At 40.9% G+C, this 19,406-nt stretch overlaps 1 long non-coding RNA gene across 1 annotated transcript; it reads right to left on the reverse strand.

The window, feature by feature from the left end:
- Positions 1-1,084: 1,084 nt before the first annotated feature.
- LOC124255250 lies at positions 1,085-10,673 on the reverse strand. Its single transcript, XR_006892656.1, has 3 exons — positions 10,586-10,673; positions 8,777-8,786; positions 1,085-1,096 (listed from the first exon to the last, which is right to left on the reverse strand). It is a non-coding gene; the product is annotated as an uncharacterized LOC124255250 (long non-coding RNA).
- Positions 10,674-19,406: the final 8,733 nt, after the last annotated feature.

Here is a 19,406-nt window from a genome sequence, read left to right on the forward strand (position 1 = left end):
TTTTGGTTTTATGCAAAAATAACCACGTGACCTCTTCAGTGAGATACCGATTTCATTACCCAGTATAACCGTCGTGTTTGATGGTATGTCATGCTGGAATTAAAGTGCTCTAATCCGCTTGAATTGCACATAAGGTCGAAAAAAACTCTGTTACAGCGCATCGTAAAATCTCAATCACCGCGACATGATAAATCAGCTCCTCGTGTTGAGATGGCATTGCCGATCATCTGTTTTGTACTTTTTGTATCTTCCGGTTACAAGAGTTCGCCTTTGACGTTCATCAGAAGACGAATGAGTGATAAAGGTGGTAACGAAATCCATCAAACATCTTGTCGAGCAACGTTCAGATCTTGCAAACGTTGGCAAAAGGAAAGGTTTCTGTCGTGCCTTTATTACGAACGTTTCAACTGAAGCAAGCACTGGGTTCAACTTTAAACATTGACGTGGGAAGGTCATGAAAGAAAGCTCAAAGTAATAATTGATTTCAAAATGTTCATTTATATCGTTAGTTTGATGACAGAACATATAAGCGAGGTCAAACCCATCAAAAGGAAAATGAATGATTGGGAACTATGAAAACGGTTCTCTTGACACTATCGGATCAGTTATGCGTGTACATTTTCTGGAAACCTGTATACGCACCGAGATCGATATAAAGGATTCCAGTTTTATCATTCAGTGAAGCTGCGTCATAAGGGGACCATCGAACAGGGATGATGTATACTTCCATTACGTTGCTTCCCTCCATACCGATCAGGGCGAAGGTGAAGTGGGTCATTGCTCATGCTTTAGCAAATTTATTCAAACGTATTTAATTTGAAAGACTCAAATCTCCCGACCGAATACAGGTATCAATGTGCATTAGCTGTTGCATGTTCTTGTATATCTACATGCCGGTATGCCGGTATAGGGGTCGCTGGGTGATTTAAGGCTGGGAAGACATTTGTCGTTTTACCGTACAAGTTTGTACCCAAAACAACCACGATACAATTCTTATATCTGCCAATATCCTTACTCCGGGATTTTAAATTAAAAAAACAATTATGTTTGCTTGCTTGTTATTTCATGCTGTTTTCATTTTTAGTAATAATTCAGCCTATGACGACTGCTTGTGAAGTAATCGAGCCTGTGTCAGACAATCTAGTGATTGATAATATCAGCAAAGCTCCAACCCACCGGGGTACATCGATACGCTATCAACCGAACCCCTGAGCCTGATTGCCGAATCCAATAAGTCGCCCCTTAGGTTGTTTAGGGACCAGCTCTAACTCCCAAATCCCCACTAGGGATTTCATCAAAGTGATAAATGTGAACGAACTGGGTATCGTTGAGCATTCCTGTACTATACAGACGCGCAGTATTACTGAAATCTGTTCACAGCTGCTCAATGGCGGACTCATTCATTCACGAACACCAACTGCCGAAAATAGTAATAATTAACATGAACATGTTAGATTATATTCCTTAGCAACCAATTGTTTTCGCCTGCTACTGCAGTGAAGCATTTAGCGACCAAATGTCCACACATTTCAATATAGCCCGGACAAATGGTCATCAAACCTCATTGAAGGTACATTGACAGCAACCGACCTTTACAGAAAGTTAATACCTAATGGGTCTCAAGGTATCGTTAATCACTTAGATTATCCTGAAAGTCGGCAAATTAAGAGCTCATTTTGCAACAATATCGAGTAAGAAGGTCTGAAATAATTTATTAACATTTGTTCAGCAGAAACTGATCCCCTTTCAAGACATTGGACACCGTATTCACAAATAGGGTGTGACTGCCTAATGCAATGTATAAGGAATGGAAGTATACAATATGTTTCTGAAAACTCTAGTGACCTTTACTGATTTCATCTTCTTCGAAATGCTTCCTTATCAATGATTACACAACGCTAAACCTTTTTGCTCTTTGGACATAACGAAGACATTTGGTGGCTATTTCAACATTTCGCCGCTTAAACACTAATGGATGTCGCCAATTGAGTCGGGCAATCAAAGACGTCTGAAATCCTGATTCTATTGCAAGAAAGATGGTAAATGCTGTTAGTGTAACCGAGTAAATACGTCTCTGGCAAAGGTTACACTTGTGCTGTTTAAATGATTAGAAACATTTAAACAGTCACGTTGTCTCATGATTGTAAGCCTCAATGCCAGCCGCCGCCATTACAAATGTCACTGCAGGCATCAGGAAACGCCTTCTCTGCGCTGCCCTCCCCACGGGTCCGATCAACGACATAACGACGGCGGATAGGTGTTGTAGGCATGGTGGTCAATCCGCTGAGAGATGTACTAATCAATACAGCGACGGCTGCGACTCCGCGATGAAGACGATGTGCACTATTATCTGTCGCTAGGCGCATTTCTAGGGTGAAAATATCAGAAAGATATGTCGGTGTGTGTGCGTATATTCGAGTCAATGAACATCTATTGGGCTTGGGAAACATCGTTGCTCATTAAACCAAGGACACCGTTGTTCAATAAACAACATGGTTGAAAACTGTGACATTCAGATAGATTAAGATGTGCGCTTTATGAGACTAGCTAACAACTAGGGTCAAGTCTTCTGTCCTTACATTGTATGCGCGTTCACAAGAATATACATTTCCCAATGTTGTGTTTGATTGCAACTCTTCGTGCATGTGTGTGTTTGTGTGTATGCATGTGTGTGGTGGTGTGTGTACGTGTATTTTAATGTGTGAATGTTTTTTTGTGTGTGCCTATGTGCGTGTGTATACACCCTGATAAATAGATAGATAGATAGATAAATAGCTGGATAGATAGGTAGATATAAAATATGATGTTGCAATTTTCTATGCAATCAAAGCATTTGTTTATACCCAGCTGTATCGCCACTTGTGGGTGATGTGCATCTTGTCAAAACGTTGCATTATACAATTCATTTTACATATTGTTTATCATCATTATAAAAACAGCGTTAAACCTTCTTGCTTGTTGACACAGACCCCCATCTTCATCATCCAAGCACACACAGTGAAGACGGGCACTGAAATGGCAAACACACCGCCCATTTCAAGAATACTCATTGTACATCGCCCGTCATTGATGTCGACGCCATCGGTAATGAGTTTAATGAATCTTTCTATAAACGATAATGTCCATACTACTTCATAACCTGTGACATTTACAAATCATCTAATGAACATACCAGTAAAGCTTGAGCAGAAGACAGTCAATTTCCGAGGACGTGAAACCACATTGGCAACGGATAAACTTAATTATGCAAGACGCTTTCACTTCAAGTTACTTTTACCCTTGACTCGTAGAACTATGCGCTTCTACTATATTAACGAGACCAGAAATGTGTGATTCCTAATGTTTTACTGAAAACTCATTTTAAACCTTAATGTTTCTCAGTCAGCTATTTAGTTTCGAGGAAATGATCCGTCGTATTCAAAAAGGAACTGTTGTGGGATTAAAATGTCATGTGTTACCTTCAAAACAAAGATAGCAAACCTTCATGTTGTAGTCAGTTTCAATCCTGTCTCTTTGCTCTAATAATTTGTGTTATGAATGTCAACCATACCCAGTCCGTTACAATCAAATGGGATGATATTCCATCGTCATCATGTGAATGTTGAGATGGTGTAGAGGATAGACAACACTATAGAGGATAGACAACACTATAGAGGATAGACAACACTGCCCCGAACACAGGATCGAGCCATGTCATACCAAGAGATGTTAAACGATCGCCATTTATCGTATAAAATACAAACGGCTTGGTCGGAGACAGTACACTGTGGTGTCCATCATCTCGGGCTGGACTGGAATTAGCAACGGCACACACGCCCGCACGCACACACGCATGGACGCATACACACTCACACAAATAAAACATATATACATATATTCACACACACACTCGTGTGTGTGTGTGTCTCTCTCTCTCTCTGTGTGTGTGTGTGTGTGTGTGTGTGTGCGCGCGTCGCTAAGTGATGATGGTTGTTTTTTCGCGACTTCCCTCCTGTACAAGTTTTTGCCGCGGTGCTTATCAAAACTGTCATTCCAGCAGCGAGAGGGTCATTGTCACATATCACAATCAGAAGACCTACACCAACACATGTCCGCCGCCGTTCAGTTACTGAAAATCTAAAATCAAGTTACCGATTACCACTGATAAGATGACACGCAGTCATAAAGTCACGGAGCCGGCCTTTGTGTATCAGTCATCTCGTACACATCCCCACCATGTGATCTACCCAGCGGCACCCTACCAACATAAATATGAATTAAATATGCATAAGGGACATGTTTGTCACTCCAATATCTCAATTAACAATAGCTGTGCAGGGTCAGTGTTCGTTCCATCTGTCGTCTAGACGTGCATATTTGATCATGTTTTTGTTGACTGGTAAACAGCGATGTGACTTCAATAGACCTTATGTAGTTGTGGCACTAAGGTATCTTTGTCCAAGTGGACCAAAGCCTGTATGTTAAAATACACTATGAGAAGAAACTAACATATCATTTTACCAACGTTCATACCTTCATTTATAAGATTTATTTTATATTATGAAATATTTCAAATTATGAAATATCGTACGTAAATGCATCTGTTAAGAGTTATAATCATCAAGGACACGGCGACACGAGCTGGATAACTGACACCTGGCTTTCCTTTGTCCACACCTTTTGTCCACAGTAATTACTCATTTACATGCAAATGCATTCAAAGCAGTGTTGATAGAACGAGGAAACCAACAGTTCTGGATGCTTCCAAGCATATGAAATGTAACGTCATAATTGAAAATAGCTATTACCGTCTCTATCACAGGGAGATCAGAATCAGATAACCAACTGCAGCAGGAGATGATAGAATAGTTGATATTAATAGACGCCCGTGTATCCCCAAAACAATAACAGAACATTTTATATTATTTCTTGCAAATGCATACATTTTGCCTTAATTCACACCACAACTAATGCCTCATGTCAACATATTTAAATATGATTTAAATATTATGGTCAGTCGGAAGGTAGCTATGGATCAGCAATAAACAAGTAAATTATTCGTTTGAGTGAATGGACTTGCAACAGGTCATCTACTCTAAGTACATTCACATAGTTTGTCACTTGAGTTTTGTTTCACACATTTTTCCATTCCTTAAAATAATGTTAAGTTAATTATATCGATTGGAATAAAACGTCATCATGTCTGAAAGGAAGATATAGGGAGTGAATAGTTATCCGTCGCTTTTCTAAACCACCTGACAATAACACTTGGGGACACTAGAGACGAGCTCCATGCATTTTATCCGAACCCAGGACTTCGGCGTGACAAGCGAACGCTCTAACCACTACGCTACCATACCAACACAACCGATAAGGGAAATCAATTGGAACTGCAACAATTCTGAGATATTCATCCATGTGAGAATTATATCGGTATTGGCCATCATATGACCAATACAATCGTGACCGACGATCTATCAACCAGAAACAAAGTCCATGTATCCTAGAGAACACCATATGCTTGGTTACATTACGGACATTGGTAATTGTGAATAGGCGCTGTGATGTGACGCTTACTGGCTGTCGGGTTATTGACTTATCTGGACTGCTATTGATACAAAGTCACCACATGGTATGCATTATGTATGGCGGTGGGGATGACACGTATCAATTATGTAGACATTTACAGACAGTGCCAAGGAGATGCTTGCTGTGTAATGACTACATGAACCATGTGAACAGAGGTAGTCTTTCCATGCATGTGAATAAATACCCTAATATGAATGTGTAATCCTTTCATTTTCCCACTTTGATTAAGAGCGACAAAAGTATATCCAAAGAAATCTCTGCTGAAAAATCTAGATTTTACGATTCCAACTATATAATGAACATGTGCAAATGAATCACAAACGTATCATGTCCTGTGGTGTTACCTACTTAATATTCATTTTAATAAACTAACATTATATTCTGAATTTCCATTAAAGTAAAATCGGAGTCTTATTTATTGATAATACAAAAGAACGTCCAATTTCAAAGTAATCGGAAATCAATATACAATATGATAGTGTTTACATTTTTTTAAAGTGAGCGCTATGAAGATTCATTAATACATGTCGAATCTTTAATTGCAACCCTGGAAATAAATCAAGATAATTTCTTCTGATTTATTGAGTTTATAATTGGCCTTTGGTCGTTAAGACTCTCCTTGTTGTTTTAATAGCTAAATGTGGTAGCGTTTCTGTTGCGCGATGGTGATAATGTTCCCCTCCTGCATCAGGGCATGCTCAAGGTCGAGAATGTTCAGCATGTTGGGGTAGTGGTGTCCACGTACCCTTCTTCCATGGATGTTCCCCACATGCTCGATCGGAGACAGGTCTGGTGACCTTGCAGGCCAGGGTAGTACCCTGATGTTGGATACCTGCAACAGCTGCATGGTTACCCTCGCTGTATGGGCTCCTGCGTTTTCCTGTTGGAACAGGAACTGTGGACGATGCTGCATGAATGGAATGCCGACTGGAGTGATGGTTTGGCCGCAGTAACGCTGAGCGTTGAGAGTTCCGTGGACTACCACCAAGTCCGTCTTCCCGTTCCAGTGTATCGCAGCCCACACCATTATGCTTTCTCCAACGTAGCGTTTACGTTGAATGACGTTGACGGCGTCGAACCGTTCACCCCTTTGTCGCCATTCGCAAACTCCATACAGAACGAGATTCTGTAGTGAATAATGCCTGGTTCCACTGATGTCGTCGCCAACGCTGATGAATTTGCGCATTTTCTCAGCCTTTTGTTAAATGACTTCGTGGCAACGGCGGCGGTCGTTGCGCATGTAAACCTGCGGCATGAAGGCGATTTCGGACTGTCTAGGTATGAATGCGTGTGCCCGTTGCTTGTCGTAGCTCGTTGGCTGGAGGTGCTGCACTCATCGTCCTGTGACACCTCGATGACGTCACCAGATGACGATCCTCACGTGGGATGGTTGCACGAGGTCTTCCTGACCAGGGTGCGATCCCCAAATTCACCAGTCTGTTGCACCCGTTGTCGAAGACGCCTAATTGTACTTTCATGGACCTGGTAGGCGACGTCCCTCGCACCCTGTCCAGCATGTAATCGCCCCATGGCTTCAGGGCATTAATTTTCATTCAATCCTGGCCGACGCCCCGATGTCAGCTGGGTTTTTCACTGTTCGGTTCTTGCAACAGTGATGTCAGTGTGCGACATCCCCCCTTTTAAGCTCCACAGGACACACGCAATTGTCGTGAATTCACGACAACGTGATTTGCATGTGCAACATCCGGTTGTCAACACGCTTCAACTATCGCCCAACCATTGACATTAATTGTTTGACGTCAACCTGGACTTTTAGCACAAACAAATCTTCATTAAAAATTTACGAAAAGATAACGTGCTAAACTTGTTTGGTTCAGTATATTATCAGCAGCATTCACTTGAGAGTCATTTGGACTGCCTTAATATTCTATACCATTATGCCTGTCTCTCTCTTGCTCTCTCCCTCTGTGAGTGAGTGTGTCTATGCGTGCGTGCGTGCGTCTGTGTGTGTATGTGTGGGGAGTGTTATAGCTAGGTGGACATATTTAGTTGGATTAATATGTTCTACATGATTATAATGTAATCCTCGTTTCTACAAAACCCTATCCCGTACTCAATAACACCTCTTAGTCCATTGAGACAGAACGGGTTCTGTTGTGTCATGTAAATTAGTCAGTGTTTTATTTCTATTGTGAACGAATAGACTAATTTACATAACTTTAATACGTAATTGCAGAGTTCAGAAAGCTGTGCATGTCAACAGCCTGAAGAAGGTTAACGTTTCCAAGGAGGAAGGGTACACGTGTGTCCATGGGCAGCTTATAGAATGTTTAACTGTAATTACCAGCGCCCATTAGCGGGTCTTCTTCATCCATTTGTTCAAAATGTTTGGCATTTTCCTGACAAATGCATCATGTATTCGGCTTAGCTGGTTTTGAACTGTGCATAGTCTGAAGATACAGTTACGGCAGTTTGATTGTAAACACTCACTTTTTATAAATATATAAACGTGATTCGTGAACATTCGCTGCACATTCTACGACATGTGACTGAACAAAAAATGATCAACACATCTAAAAAAAATTGAAAAAAAGGAATTCCACCAGTATGGCCACTACGAAAACCCCGAAATGTTTGTATTTTTTGATAAATACCTGAATGTGAACTTTGTTTATAATCGAATTTTTCATCCCGCCGTGTTAGTTCATTGCCTAAAGCTATTCAATTTTCTTTTCTTCTGACCAAACATACGGGATTGAATACAAATGAAAGCCGGCACAGTTTGCGGTGGGTTAAAAATAATAATTGCTTTTTGATCGATTAAGTCTCAGAAGAAGAAACTGAATCTTTCGACTTTGTTCCGAAGTGGCCATCATGTTGACGGAAGACCTTTCTGTTTCGTTCAGTGGTGACCAAGGTCTTCATGTACTTACAGCGGTATGGATTCACGCTGATAACACTGAGGCAATGTGATGTTCAAGCCTTGGTTATGGTTCCATCAGTTTATAGACCGCCTCCGTGGTGTAGTGGTTAGAGCGTCCGCCCGGAGAGCGGAAGGTCGCGGGTTCGAACCCCGACCGCGTCATACCAAAAGACGTTAAAATATGGTACTTGTTGGTCCCTGCCTGGCGCTCAGCATTAATGGGTACAACAAGGACTGGTCGGCTTGGAGTCAGTATAACGTGTCTGAGTGGGATATTCATGTTTCACTGCGGCATGGTATCTCAGTGGGCTAGCACTATAAAACCAGCTTCAGTCTGGGCTAGTACAAGCAGCCGCACACACACATACACACGCATGCACGTTATCATATGAGCGAAATATTCTCAAGCACGACGTTGAACCCAATTTCACCTCACCTCCATCAGTTTATATCAGTATTGGAGCAGGTGGTGTTGTCTAGCCAGAATATCCGGGTTCGATTCCCACATGGGTAGTATGTGTGAAGCCCATTTCTGGTGTGCATGTCCTCTGCAGAGATGTGACCGCCTCAGTGGTGTTGTAGTTAGAACGTCCGCCCGGAGAGCGGAATGTCGCGGGTTCGATCCCCGGCCGCGTCATACCAAAAGACGTTAAAATATGGTAGTGCTGAAACGATGCATCTAACTATCGATGGATTGCAATTGTTGATTCTCCGATAGCAATTAATCGATGGTAGAAACAGAAAACTATCGATGCATCGATAGTGTGTGTGATTGTCGATAGTTTAGTAATTGACTTCCGTTGATAAATGCGCAGCGCAAAATACAGGAAGTACCAGATTCGTTCACTTTGATTTAGAGTTATCCGCCCTGTTACCTGTTAAACAAACATGGCGATTAACACGGCATGCGACTCGGAGTTTGAATAGTTTAAGTTTTAACTGTTTACTTGATCTAGGTTTAAAGTTTCTTGTCTGTTATTAAAGGAGACTGAAACTACTTCAACTTGATTTTATTTCATATAAACTATACTTTTCATTGGGAAATGACTTCAAATGAGACAATTCAAGGAGAAGAAAAACTATTGCAATAGTATTGCAATAGTTGGTCGCAATATAATATCGCTATCGCAATAGTTGTTCCCCTGTCCATAGTCACCCCTAAAATATGGTACTTATTGATCCCTGCCTGGCATTAAAGGGTATAACAAAGACTGGTCAATCGGAGTCAGTATAATGTATCTGAGTGGGGTATTCATGCCTAAATGCGGCATGGTATCTCAGTGAACTGGCACTATAAAAGCAGCTGAAGTCTGGGCTTGTACAAGCAGCCACACATACACATGCATGCACGACGTCATATGAGCGAAATATCCTTAAGTGACGTTAAACCCCATTTCACCTCACCTTACCTTACCTCTGTAGAGAATGTTGCTGAAATATTGCTAAAAGAGGCGTACATCCATACACTCTCTCATATTATCGATATCGCGTAACATGCGAATTGTGTTGAGATTACGAGCTGTATACTCGGATAGAGAGATTTATGTAATTTCCCAAATGACATAGCGTATCATGTGGGACAATATTGCAAATTCACCATCAAGTGAAACTGTTGTGTTGAATCCGGCCAAAGAGGTCACTGAAGCAGAAAGAGTCAAAGCTCAATGATGTCATTGCTTAAAAATACCGGGTTCGATTCCACATGTTGATGTTGGTGCATTGTTTAAATTCCAATTGTATCACGCCATTTATGTAACCAAAGGTCAAAGTGACCTGTATCATTTCTAACTATATCATACCATCTTCTTCTCGTGTGTTCCAAATTCAAAGAGCTCCGCTTGAACCATTTACCTAACACCTGCTGTATCAATCCAAGTAAAGCCAAATTCAAACTCTTCGTGTCATTATCAGATTGTAAACTTATAAATACATTTAACGTAGCTAGCTTTATCTATCATGCAATGGGGGGCGACGGGGTAGCCTAGTGGTTAAAAGCGTTCGCTCGTCACGCCGAAGACTTGGGTTCGATTCCCAACATGGGCAAAATGTGTGAAGCCCTTTTCTGGTGTCCCCCCGCCGTGATATTGCTGTAATATTGCTAAAAGCGGCGTAAAACTAAACTCATTCACTCACTATCATGCAATGCATCTAAGATGTTAAAATTATCAATTTACACTGTTCACACCATGTTTTGCCATGCACAATGCAACCTATGTAGTTATGAGCCGGGGCGGTGGGGTAGCCTAGTGGTTAAAGCGTTGGCTCGTCACGCCGAGGATCCGGGTTCGATTCCCCACATGGGCACAATGTGTTAAGCCCATTTCTGGTGTCCCCCCGCCGTGATATTGCTGGAATATTGCTAAAAGCGGCGTAAAACTAAAACTCAGTCAGTCAGTCAGTTATGAGCCGATGGCCTACACTTCTGTAATAAACAAATTGAATGAATGAAGAGACCTGTACTATCATAAACATACAGAATTCATTGAACACAGTGAACTCACAACCATAGGTTTGTTGTACTCCCAAAGGACTAACCCTGGCACAGCGAAGTGAAGCACCTTAGGCATCATGTTGCATGGAGTCATCAATAAATGAACTGTTGATTGAGACACACCAAAACTAGATATACTTTGGTTTCACATGCGAACACTGCGTGACAGTTGACTCATCGTTTGATTAGACGATCATCAGCCATTGTTCCAGGGTGCCATGGGCTCATTAATAAGACAGCCCGCCGCGCCTTACATACAATACATCGCAGGTTACGTTGTTACATTGCATGATACGTTTCACGATATCTCATCAAGCACAAAGTAATATACATACCTAATACACGCACGCACACAATCAGGCATTTTTCCATGTGCCTTCGCTCACACCGAGCGCTAGTATAAACTTTAAACGTGAGTAGCATGAAGACCTATATAATCTTTCTTGTTTTATTATGATATAAGTTATATATACGTTATATAAACGTCCACGATTTCAGTGGACAATGGCACTCGCTGACCTGACCCTTTTTAAACCCGTACTGTATAGATAATTTGATCATACATCGTAAATTCATATTTGTGTAAAAGCCGAAATACTTTAAAATTATCTTTTAAATATTTTCACAATACTGTTCACCATGGTTGCCAAAGAAGGCAAACATGTAATTTATCAAGGTACGACGATTACATTTTACACCAAACTACATCAAAGAACCATAATACCATTTTATCATCCAAAACTGTGTTCCACAGGAGATATCGCTTGTGTGAGATCCAACGATATCTCCTAGGAGATATCGTTTTCACAGTAGATTTTGTACAATGCCCTGACAATGGTATGACGTCATCATTGATGACGTCACAATGCTATGACATCGCTGCACTGCAAGTCTAATGACAGTACCATGTTCAGAGATGTACATTTTTCATTGAAAATTAATGAAGAGTGATTTTGGATGATAAATAGAATTTATCGGCAAGCCTCGGATATTTGTAACTTTATCAACTCGTGTTGATATAATTGATATCAGAAGACACTTGGGTGAGATTCTCTATATATTTACCAGGATTAAAACGTGTCACGTTTATTGTTATACTTTTTCAATAATTATTTCAGGGTTATGGGAAATATCTCATATCAAGCTTCCAAAAAGATTTCGCATCACGGTCCAAATAAAACATTTTGTCGATGTGTCTGTTCCATGATCTGTTAAAAGTATGCTATAATGTTTCCAAACTAGCGTCTCTTCACAAATATATAGCCATCAGTGTCTCATTGTGTCGTGCAGGCTCCTAGCATAACAAAGCTCAGATGCCTGTACGCCATGTCCAACCAATATTCCAGTGATTTGCCAAGTTAGCGTAGATTCCAAATACAACTCGGGTGCCAAGCTCACAATGTCCCGAAGGTAGACTAAAATTGATTATTTCGCTGGAACCTGACCAATTCTTTTAATGGAGAGACGCATACAAACAAAGAATCGTAATGGAAAGGATTTAAAATAGCCCTTTGAATAATTAACGACCGAAATCATTTCTAACTGACCACACGATAGTGAGTCCCATACCAACGGTAAAGATACCCCTTTGGGATTCTATAATGACGTTTCGGTAAGCGCAAATAGCGTTGGAAAGGTTGAACGGTTAGGTCTTATGGCTCAGAAGTTTCGAGGTTGGTATAAATTGGCATAAATAGTCTCTTTATGTGCTGGATTCTGTGTTGGTGACTCTTGTGAGTGCGTGGCAGTTTAACCAGTTACTATCATGTTGATGAATGGTGACTTGTTTATCAGTGAAGTAACTCCTTTGTACATATGCATCTCAAATGATTGTGGTGATCAGCTGGACAGATGTCATGACGGGATTCATGCTGACCCAATCTCAGAAAGTAAATGTAAAATATACTAATATTTTCCCTTTATTGTACCTCACGTAATATTTGTCATTGTGACTGCCTACAATACAAATGTCCTTACTGTGTACAACATAACTGTTTCTCAATTACACGAGCATCTGTTTTGTTTCCAACTTTCCAACTTTAAAACCTAAATGTGAATCTGACTACTAAATACGTGTCTAACCAGCTATCCTCGCTCTCTCACTTTCTCCCCCCCCCCCGTCTTTCTCTCTCTCCCTATCTCTTAGTATAACGTGTCTGAGTAGGTTATTCATGCTTAACTGCGGCACGGCATCTCAGTGAGCTTCACTATAAACGTCTGGGCTAGGTACAAACAGCCACACACACACACACGCATACACGTCGTGATATGAGCGAAATATTCTCAAGTACGACGTTAAACCCCATTTCACCTTACCACCTTCCTGGAGTTTAAATGAGTAAACAGATAAAACTCTTAATTATGGTACAGAATGTCATTGCAAAAGACGTAAGCGTAAGGGTCAGCGTATGCTGCCTCACATGATACCTCAGCCACCAATGAATGGTAGCATAGGGTGCTGGCCAATTAGGGAACTGCATCATGAACTCATTTTCGTCACTGACGTATCAATAATGTGTACCGTGTACCATAAACCAATTGAAAGCCTCACAAAGGCCTTGACTATTCAAACCCTGATCAAACAGGTTTTAAGCAAGAGCCGTATGATGCTGTTTGAAATCCACGTAGAATCAGTATGCTCGATTATACCTCCAAAGTTGTGAAATGTTGACACCAAAGGATGGAGTTTCTGGCAAATTGCTCGACATAACGGGAAAGTGGACCATTTTCAGTAAAGGGAAATGGACTATCCGATCGTTAATATAAGAGAACCTAAACGGGTTTTTTCAATATTTTGCTAACATCCCAGCAGAAATTCCGAGTCTATGCATACGTAAACCGATCGGCAAATATGTGCCCTTGGGGGGTCATACTTTTTGCCATAATTTCCTATCCACAAATTTCGTTAATTTCGATTTGTTATCGATGAAGAAATACAAGACGACATCAACTCCAGACATCTGTGCACATCGTGAGAGTCGAGACTTGGAAGTGTGTTTCTCTACCACATGAAGACGTTTCTCTTTGTGTCTATAGTACACGTATCTTATTATTGTCTGTATTATAGCATAAGATTGTGTGTTCACAACGTTGGGTATCTAGTATTTGTCACCGCATGTCCTCTGTAGCGTCATCCTAGACTGAGAGTGGCGAGGGGTCAGTTCCAAAAACAGCATCCGGAGTGACCAGCCTTAGTATTGACAAAAGCTTCTTAGATGACAAAAGATTGTTGATGAAGTCTTGTGGGTTATTATTTCATATCTGGACCAAGCCTTACGCCGCTGCACCAGCGTCTCCGGTTGCTTTGCTTTTCATCCGACATATAATCAGTGGGCAACAGATCTGGTGTTGCAATAGGCTATGGGAGGTGCGGATGTTTTGCTGTCTTTGCCCACATGTCTTGCGAGAGGGCTTGCAATGTCCACAGTAAAGTCACGGTACCAAGCACCTGTCAAATTGCCATCGATGACCCCCCGCAGGGCTCATGCGACTTCCCCACATCGGCACGTTCCAAGTGCACAAAGTTTAACTATGTCAACGAAACGTTCCACCCGACGACCATTATTACAGGCTAAGGAGGAAACCAGGAGTCATCTGTGTATAGGACTAGCTCCTGTCCTGTAAATTAAACCTCAGCTGCTGTCTTGACCATGCAAGACGTTCAGTTGATGACGTGGTAGCACAATTGGCCCTTCGGTTGATGTTATCCTCTCGTAATCGATTCCTCACAGGCGTTGCACTAATCGGACGTAAACCGGGATGATGTGGACAGTTAAAGTTGCGGCCTGAAACCGATGTCGCAGGTGACGCAGACGGACATGATTATCTTGCCCACGTGACGTTACTCGTGGACGTCCACAATAACATCGGCCATTGTGTTGCCAGTCTGTTGGTACTGACCTCAGAGTGACCACGTGTCACGATGACACGGAAACACCTGGCATCAACGTTTTGGGAATTTCCGGTTCCAAGAATTCCAGTTGAACGCAGTCGCCTATTGTCAGATAAACTTGGCATAACGCTTTCGAGGTCTGGCCGTAAACAACGCTGCTTTTACAGTCTAACGATTTAACGATTTACTCTTTGTTTGAGTTGACTTGGTCCCACGAGTACTGTGAGTGTGTAAGGAATGTCCAACGCATGGGGATGCATGCATGCAATGCCCGTCACGTGGATGTGCACACGCAATGTCAGGGCCATCATGGGTAATCACGACAAAGTGTGTGTTCATGTATTCAAGCCTGTTTTGAAAGCTCCACTGCAATTTTCCTTTAATGTGATTGTGTTATGTCCACAGGAATTGCTTGCTACATTTTGGAAAGTGCAATTATGTAACCTTGATGCACTGCGATGTTCTGTTGCCGACTGTTAAGTACAAATTTACATCTATCAGTTTAACCACTCTGAATCCCTTGTAACTGCCTTTATCGTGTTTTCTAACAGGATCTCAATATTGTTCGGCTTACATAAATCTTGTATAAAGAAGTAGCGAGATTTCAAAATCCACAACTACACACACAGTTGTCCTATTAGTCGTGCCAGGACCTGCTTATCGCGGATTCCAATTCCATATTTGTCTTTTGAAGTGTCACCACAATGCACGTTCTCGTTTGTTCTTGACCATTTAGGTCTTTTCTCCCGACAGGCTATAGAGGAACTTCGCTCACTTACTCTGTCCGCTGTATATCTGCACATATATTCAATATGTAACATACTTTAACTGTTTTTGACCAATCTGTTTATAGCTGTGTGTGTGTGTGTGTGTGTGTGTGTGTTTTAAAGACAATGTATCGTCGGTGTCGGTATCTGTACTATCACACCATCTAAATTGTCTCGCTACTACGTAACTACGTGTCTACTGATCTAAACTGACGTACGAAAGAAAGTACACACCTGGTATTTTGCTATTTTATTCCTTAAAAACAACGTAAATGTTTTGAAAGTTGTTTTGATTGTGACTTACATGTCACATTGTGTACGAATTGCGGCGTTGCCAGCGCCTCGTGTTCTTTGCCAAACGTGGACGATTCAGTCGATGATGGCGGGTTAATGACATGTCTCCAAAGGTCTGTAAGCCCGGATGCCCACAACACTCAGTCGTCTCATCACTGTGTTGCTCCTGATGCTGTGATCCAACGCTGATGACGTCGATGTTAGCATCCGGTTGCACAGATGGAGAATGTACAGGCCATGGTCATCTTGCAGGGTGGTCACCCAGTCTTGTTGACGCATCCCGTTAGTCTGATGACGCTCTACCTTGACCAGGTGAACATTTTGACAATATGGCTGTTCGAAGCCCCCATCAGCGACATTCCAGATGGAATCTAAGTCACAATCAGAACACTTGTCAAAATATTTACTTTGTTTTTGGTTAATAATCCCCAAACACCAGGTGCGTACTTTCACATCTGAGAATGACCTCGGTTAGCTGTAACATATCTGTGCGTGTCATATCATCTCGTACACACGTCTCTCGCTTTTTCACCTCATACGAGCGAGTACCAACCTGCTCCACAAGTTATTTGCTTGGTCTGTCTCCTGTCCCTTAGCTTGATTCGTATTGGTCTGCTACATAACCTCATATTCTTCTGTCTATCTAGTGTTAGGTACATTGTAATAAGAGCCTGAATATGAACAGGAACTCGCCGTTTGTTAGCTACAACTCGTTTGAGAGAGTAATTAATCAAGCTTGCTAAACTATAAGATTTCCATTGCTGGTGGCAAATTAAAACTGTAATTTTATCAGTATGAATCCTTCTATATCTCATAAAGGTTCTTCAATCTCTCGGTAATTCGGGTCTGAACGCTGCAAGGCTCATGTATATCTTGTGTGTAGAGCTAGGATTAAAGGACACCGCATTCCACAACGAACGCGCTAAAACCATTGGTACTGTTTCAAAGAGAGTTAGCTGCAGCAATGAAGAGGCAGTCGCTTTAACTGCAGACAAATTTACTGCCTCTTACATCTAAAGCGGTTTTGCTATAAAGAAGGACAGATAACGAATAAAGGCTGGAACTGCCGTTGTGGTTTCGTTTGTCTGTAAACATAATGGAAGACAATGTTGTCATAACAAACATGGAAGTATCTGAAATTTGCTCTTGATGACGTATTAGATTTTTCTTCCAATGAGAGCAATCCAAACTGAAGTAACATTTATTACCACCTTTCCGACTCTTTCTTTGTTCAAACTACATAATAATTGTCCTGGAATCAGATTATCATCTCTTTCTCATTATATCGTGAGAGATACCTATCAGCGAAAAGAACTGTCATTAATGTAGACAGGGATTATATTCTCTCCAAATCGTTCCAGAAACTCACAAGGGACGCAGATCCGTGCAGCCGTGTCATCTTTCATACTGATACGGTGCATTAAAGTCATCCAAATCGCACAATTTATGAAAAAAGCAATGAAGTACTGCTGCTTAAATGTCCTATAAGCGCCGTAGATAATTGTCACTAATGATGTCCACTGAGCTTCATAATTCTATTACAGAGAATTCTTCTGGCACAGTTTCCCCGTGGAATTGCGAAAACCAGCAATTCAGATTGGTCTGAGCCGGTTGAAAAAGGACAGACCCAGTTAGCTGAATGCACTGATGTATGGTGAGTGTTGCACAACTAAAATTAGAAACACAACCGGTGTTTGTTTTCTATACTGAAATAGGACGTGTTGTTTGTGTTGACTTAAATAAATGTACCAAAATATATTTTATCAAAATTGTTGTTGATTTTGCTTTCAAAAAATATTGGTGACATGTTACTGTGTAAAGTGTTGGAATTGTCTAGGTTCTGATCATGCTAAATAGTGTTAACATTCTACACAAGCCGCTTTAGCGTTCATATTCCTTGAGGATGAGGTTACAAATAGTGTCAGGTGATGATAGAAGAACGGAGAGTCCTCCTCCGTGGCTTTCTTGAAGCCGAAGAATCTCGCATATAAAACGACGTTATTGACAGCTTTTCCCAGGACCATCATGTGACAGCAATGCTATGTTCGTTCCCACACGTAATACGCTTCACATCTAATATATGTGATAACCATTCTTCACAAACGCTAGAGTACCAATTCTACCGCTTTCTAAATCAATAATTTCAATATCAAGATACATTCACACCATTAATATCATTACAATGACGTAAACTGTATTCAGCTTCGAATAGGACTCATGTACGACTATGTTAAGAAAGCTTTACAGAAATTTCCAATATTCAATTCATCCACAAACTGCAGAAGTTTAGAAAGAATTGTGTTATTTCCCTATGGAATAAGTAAAAACCTGGCTGTATATTGTGGCCAAGAATAATGTCATTTGACAGAACGGAATAACGTCTGTTTGGTCGACACAAAAATGATTTATGCAAATGAAGCACATTTACAAGTAAATTAAATCCCTGGGGTTACCAATTATGGAAACCTATACCTCAAAGGAATTTGAAATGTGCACCGAGCCTGTGAATATCACACCGAAGCAGAACGAATAAAGTCGTTCAAATGCCAAAGGTGTTTTGCATCCGGGCTCATGGGTAATTGTTGTCTTGGCAACTGAAATTCATTTTTTTCCAACAGGTCCATGAACGTTACGGCACTTATCCTTGGTTTGTGGCCAGAGATTGCGATTTTCTTCTAAAATATCTAAGACAATGTTCGAGAATATCTCTAAAATTTGTATCGTAAACATTATGTGATTGAAATTAAAGTAATCCTTTCAAATGGTTTGTCTTCTTCTTCAAACGTAACAGAATTGAAATTCTCAAGCAGGATTATTTGAAATGTAAATTTTGTAATTACGTAATTATTGCAACTTGTGTTTTACAATGTTTCCTGCATTGCCTTTAAACGGTAATCTCCTTTTATTAACAGTTTCCTTTCAGCAAATTACTGAAATGGTTTGTGCAGATAACTGTTTAACGTTATAACACCCCCAAACGCCTCCACAAATTCAGATATGAGGTGACGTATGGCCATATTAATATGGACACACACGAACTCGAAACTTCGCAACCTGCATCTGTGAGAGTTTACAAGGAAATTGGTGTTCATGGATAACTTACAGTACTGGCGTATTCAGTGAAAGCAGAAGACAAGAACATAATTGGTACACGAACTGCAGATGTTCACACTGCTTTTGAAAGAATATGTGAATGGTCCTTGCGAAGACCTTTGCAGTAAGTAGTGACTGTTTCAAGTGCGCGATGTTTGTGCAGTCCTTATGACCATGATATCTGTAATCCAATTAATTGCGCCCAGTTGTGATGCAATGGTGTTCTTTCTTCTACCGAGCACCGAGTTACACAAAACAGACTTGCTTAACTGGCCAGTATTTGGCACCTTGAATGTATTTTTACTGAAATTCAAATTGACTCAAAGTACTGTGTTATTTCCTCCCCCCTACCAGTAAACAAGCAGTTACTATTTACAAGATATATTATTTATTCATGTTAATGCCCTAATGCTATTT

This window comes from Haliotis rubra, unplaced genomic scaffold (assembly GCF_003918875.1).
Source record: "Haliotis rubra isolate DU_JTF1 unplaced genomic scaffold, ASM391887v1 Scf6, whole genome shotgun sequence".
Taxonomy (NCBI): Eukaryota; Metazoa; Mollusca; class Gastropoda; order Lepetellida; family Haliotidae; genus Haliotis; species Haliotis rubra.